Below are 6,114 nucleotides of genomic sequence, written 5' to 3' on the forward strand. Positions count from 1 at the left end.
ATGCTTTATATTTTGTCTATGTTTGTGTCTTCATTACATGATCATTAGTGTTTAGTGTCTATGTCTTAAAGCTCTGAATGATTCCATGAATCTCTCACCTTTCTTAAATAAAAAATGTTTTTATTTGTAAAAGAACAGGAAGTGCATAATTTCGAAAATCATCTTGAAATTAGCTTAATTATTTTGATGTGGTGGCAATACTTTTTGTTTTCTGAATGAATGCTTGAACAGTGCATATTTTTTATAGTGAATTATATGAATGTTAAAATTGTTGGCTCTTGATAGAATAATGAAAAAATAAAAATGCTATTCATAATCTGAAAAATCATAAAATTGATTCTTGAAGCAAGAAAAAGCAGTGAAAAACACAAAGCTTGCGGAAAAAAAGAAAAAAAAAGAAAAATAAAAAACAAGCAAAAAAAGCCAATAACCCTTTAAACTAAAAGGCAAGGGAAAAAAAAGATCCAAGGCTTTGAGCATTAATGGATAGGAGGGCCCAAAGGAATAAAATCCTGGTCTAAGCGGCTAAATCAAGCTATCCCTAACCATGTGCTTCTGGCGTAAAGGTGTCACGTGAAAAGCTTGAGACTGAGCGGTTAAAGTCATGGTCCAAAGCAAAAAGAGTGTGCTTAAGAACTATGGGCACCTCTAACTGGGGACTCTAGCAAAGCTGAGTCACAATCTGAAAAGGTTCACCCGGTTATGTGTCTGTGGCATTTATGTATCCGGTGGTAATACTGGAAACTAAGATGCTTAGGGTCACGGCCAAGACTCATAAAGTAGCTGTCTTCAAGAATCAACATACTAAACTAGGAGAATCAATAACACTATCTGAATTCTGAGTTCCTATGGATGCCAATCATTCTGAACTTCAAAGGATAAAGTAAGATGCCAAAACTATTCAGAAGCAAAAACCTACTAGTCCCGCTCATCTAATTGAAACTAATCTTCATTGATATTTTTGAAACTTATTGTATATTCTCTTATTTTTATCCTATTTTGTTTTTAGTTGCTCAGGGACAAGCAACAATTTAAGTTTGGTGTTGTGATGAGCGGATAATTTATACCCTTTTTGGCATTGTTTTTATATAGTTTTTAATATGTTTTAGTTACTTTTTATTATATTTTTATTAGCTTTTATGCAAAAATCACATTTTTGGACTTTACTACGAGTTTGTGTGTTTTTTTGTAATTTCAGGTATTTTCTGGCTGAAATTGAGGGACCTGAGCAAAAGTCTGATTCAGAGGCTAAGAAAGGACTACAGATGCTATTGGACTCTGACCCTTCTGCACTCGAAGTAGATTTTCTGAAGCTACAGAAGCCCAATTGGCACACTCTCAATTGTGTTGGAAAGTAGACATCTTAGACTTTCCAGCAATATATAATAGTCTATACTTTGCTCGAGATTTGATGGCCTAAACTGGCGTAAAACGCCAGCCAGAGACCCTTTTCTAGCGTAAAACGCCAAAACTGGCACCAAAACTGGAGTTAAACGACCAAACTGGCACCCAAGCTGGCGTTTAACTCCAAGAATGACTTATGCACGTGAAAGCTTCAATGCTCAGCCCAAGCACACACCAAGTGGGCCCTTGGAGTGGATTTCTGCACTATCTGCACTTAGTTACTTATTTTCTGTAAACTCTAGTAAATAGTTTAGTATAAATAGCACTTTTTACTATTGTATTCGGATCTTTTGAACACCTTGGAACCTCTTTGGGAGGCTGGCCATTCGGCCATGCCTATACCTTCTTCTTCTTATGTATTTTCTACGGTGGAGTTTCTACACCTCATAGATTAAGCTGAGGAGCTCTGCTGTTCTTCATAACTTAATGCAACACTACAAGAAAATAAAATATTTGTAACAAAAATTTTTTATCAAATTTAAAATTGTTACAAATTATAGTTTTTTTGTAACAATAATTAGTTATTGTTACAAAATAATAATATTTTGTAACAATAAGAAAATTTGTTACAAAACATTTCAATATTTTGTAACAACTTAATTTCTTTTGTTACAAATTATGTTAGCTTTCGTATCGAATTGTTGTTTTGTTACAAAATGTTATAATGTTTTGCAACAAAAGATTATATTGTTACAAAAATTCAAAATATTTTGTAACAAAATATCTATTTGCTTATCCTTATTTTTATTAAAAATATTTAAGTTACCCAATCTCTAACCCTATCTTTTTCTAACACTCACAGCACACCACACATACAACCAATACAAGCGTATACACAGACACATGCATAGAGAGAGAGAGACCCTAGGAAGTGAGGGAGTCGCGGGGAAGAAGAAGGAAAGGAAAGGGGGGAGGCCGCGCCGCCACTAGAGATTGTCGCACAACCTCCGTCGCACTTTACCGTCGGTCACTGCTGCTGAATCGCCATCAGAAACGGAACCGTGGAGAAAGTGCTGTCAAGACGCGAAGAGAGAGAGTCCGCGAGAAGAGGGAGGCCGCCCGCGTCCTGTCGCCGCCGCTGGAGGGAGGCCGTTCACGTCCAGCTCGCGGCGGCTGTTGCATCGTCATCATCGCGCGCCACCGTCGAGCCCAAAGCTGCCGCCATCGCACGAAGCAGAGAGAGTGAAAGACGCGATGGAGGGGTGAGGGAGGAGTTACCACTGCTGTTGCCAGGGCTAGCCGCCGGAGCCATTGTCGTCGCCGCTGAAGCTAGCCGCTAAGGAGCTTTCTGTCATCGTGAAACTTGAAAGGGGATGTCACTGCCGTTATTGCCGGTAGCACTGTTCCCGTTCTGGTTCCAATTCCTTCGTTTATGAGACCTGTAACATTTTCTTCCTTGTTTTGTTACCATTTTGTTCCTCTGTCATATTTTCGTCCTAATTCTGTTAGCATATTTTATTCTAGTGTTGCTAATTTATCTCCTAAACAATTATGATTGGTGCTGAGATTATTGTTGCTGTTGCTCCAAGAGGAAAGTTGTTGCTACTAGGAATTAAAAATAAACGAATGGTTTGTTGCGTTTAATTACCGAGTTTTGGCTAATTGAGGTAGGGGATTTTATTTTGAAATTAAATGTTTTAATTTATGAATTCCATGGAAGTCTAGGATTTAAATTTATTAGAACTTCTGATTAGGGATATTATTTTTTATTATCAGAACTTGTGAATATTAGGGCTGTTGATTATTGTTCTGTGTAGTTTTTTTTTCTGATTTGTTATTTGTTTTTTTTTACTTGTTCTGATTAGTAATTTAGTATGATTGGAACTTCAAATTATTACTTGTAATTTAGTAATTTAGCATTAATGGATATGAAACTTCAATGGAAACTGGTGTTTGCTTCTTTTGATGAATTACAATAGCTTAACTTTTCTATATTTATCTTTTGGTGGGAGTACATTTAATCGAAATCTGCATCTACATATAATAAACCATTATCTTATTTGGAAGTCTGGGGATTAGATAGTGAGGGCTTTTTTAATGTGATCCTCCAAACCCCTATCTAACTATCCATTTGTATGAACATTTTAAAGTACCATAAGTCTTGGAGGATTATATATTTATAATTATCCATTCCAAAGAAAGAAAAATCATCACTTAAAACACCCCTCACAATCAAAGAAAGGAAAACTTTAAAGATTAATGTTTTACTAACTCAATTACTACTGTTCTGTTTGCTTATTTTTATTTGGAATTTTTTGTGAACTACAAGGTGGGAAAAGCACACTGAAAAACTGTCAAGTTTTACAGGTAAGGTGTCTCGGTTCCTCTCAGTTTTTCAATTTTTCTATTGAGAGCTCTTATAATACCTTTCTTTTATTTGATAATGTGCTTTACTAAAATCCCCTTTTGAAAATCCATTAAATAATAACATCATTCAATAAACGCAAACATATTTCAACTGAGAGCTATGTCTTGTAATGCTATAATGAAGCCCAATAAACTGGTTATAAGCATTTACTTTTTCAGTAGTATGTAGATAATTATACTGATGTTATTGGGGTCATTCTTTAGATTCTTGTCTTACCTAATACTTATGTTGACATTGATGTGAACACGTCTATTGATCAGAGCTCTGAAAATTTGAACATCAAGATGCTAGAAGTTCTTTATTTCTGATTTACATATTAATCTTCAGCATCTCAACTTGTTAATAGGTCTAAAACAAAAGATTAAGTAGTTTGGGGATTTTACGTTAGAACTTAGAATATAATTGGCATGAGCCAATTCTTTTAAAAGCTTAAACTATTTTTTTTAGAAAGGAAATGTGTTGCATGCCATTTAGAAAAAAATAATAATAAAATAAAAATTTGCAAGTGTCCTTGTGATGAGTGCATCACTTCTTTTTATTACTATTATTTTTAATTAATATCATATTTCTGGCGCATTAATTATTGACTACTTTGTATATAGAAACTATCAACTTATAATTAAAAGAAGATTGAGGTTTAGTTAAACCGATTATAAAGTGTTAAAACTCTGAACTAATAAAGGAGCATATAGTAGTACCATCCACTGACACTAGCGTATTTTGATTACTTTTGTTGAAGATTCTTTGTATCTCTCATGAATTGGTAACATTGGGAGAAAAGTGTTAGTTCTGTTATATATTGAAATTTTATATGAGAGAAAAATTAAAAAGAAAAGGAAGAAGGATTAGTTGATGCAATGAATAATGATCATGTGGTGTGAACAGGAATCAAAGTGTTTTAATTATAATTGATATGAACCAATTCTATTTTTATGAAATTGGGTGCTTCTTCCAAGCTTGATTCATAAATTTCTTTTGAATATGCAGAATGTTCCTTACTTGGGATGCAGTGCCTTGTATACTTGTAAGTTCATTGACTGTTAGTCATTATATTATATTGAACTATTTTTTTTATTGCATTTCCAATCATGATTGTGTTGAATTCTGTTGTGGTTGCAGCCTAGTAGTTATTGGATGGATTTTAGTTTCATGTACCTTCATACTTTGTGCTGGATTTCTGTTTCTTCATGCATGCAGTTCGGTTTCAATACTTGACACTATATCTAAATTCATATTTGCAATACAATAATGTATCTGTTCCCTTTCTGAATACTAAGTTCTTAATTACTTCTTAGAGTGAGTCTGCATTATTTAAGATTTTCCTGTTCTTTTATGGCACTTCAATTTATTTAAGATTTTCTTAGACAATTTATATTATTATTTTTTTATTTAAGATTTTCAGGTGTGTGGCACATATTAGAACTTCTCCATGAGAAATGAGAAAGGAGTTGAATGAACATGATGGAGTTTGTAATTTGTAGTTTACATTTTGGAGATTTATAACTCCTTGTTTTTCTTGTCCTATGTATCTATCTAGTTCATTAGGGTTCTTCAATGTGTCTTATTAGTTTGTACTTTAAAGTTTATATGTTGAAGATTTATAAAACAATCTTAGTTAATAAAAGATATTTGAATTATCTATGTTATTATATATTATATAAATGTTGACTTGTTGAGTAAATTAGTTAATATATTTTTTAATTAAAAAATAATATAATCTGATAAATTATGTGTGTAATTTGTAGTAAAAAAAATTATTACAAAATAAATAGTAACTCAAATGACCATAACTTGAGCTACAGAGGTCCAAATGAGGCGGTTTCAGTTGCGTTGGAAAGTTAACATCTGGGGCTTCAAAATGATATAAAATTTTCCATATGTTGCTTCGCGTATAGGGGCGCGCATGCGCCATGTGCGCGTGCGTGCCGATGCTACACATGGCCTATTAAAAGTGAAATCATGGCCAGGGATTTCTAGCTCATTTTGGGCCCAATCCAACTCATTTATGATGCTATTGAACCCAAAGATTGAAGGGAGAATGAACCAAGTAGTCATAGTTTAGTTTTCATCATGTTTTAGGGTAGAATTTTAGAGAGAGAAGCTCTCCCTTCTCTCTAGAATTTAGGGTAGTTTAGGTTAATCTCTCTCAATTTTCTCTTTCAATTCTTGTTTTGATTTCAATTCTCTTTATGTTTTAGTGTTCTATTGTCTTAATCTTCTTAGTTTCTCTTGTTAATTTCTTATTTTACTCTCTTTTATGTTGATGAACATTGTTGAATCTTGATTTATTTGAATGCAATCTTATGTTTCCATGCTCTTTTATGTTTATCTTTGTTGTTATT

General features: G+C 33.4%; 1 long non-coding RNA gene across 1 annotated transcript; it reads left to right on the top strand.

The window, feature by feature from the left end:
• On the top strand, window positions 2,884-5,306 carry LOC107648196. Its single transcript, XR_001621782.2, has 3 exons — window positions 2,884-3,011; window positions 4,760-4,796; window positions 5,167-5,306. It is a non-coding gene; the product is annotated as an uncharacterized LOC107648196 (long non-coding RNA).

This window comes from Arachis ipaensis, chromosome B06 (genome assembly GCF_000816755.2).
Source record: "Arachis ipaensis cultivar K30076 chromosome B06, Araip1.1, whole genome shotgun sequence".
NCBI lineage: Eukaryota > Viridiplantae > Streptophyta > Magnoliopsida > Fabales > Fabaceae > Arachis > Arachis ipaensis.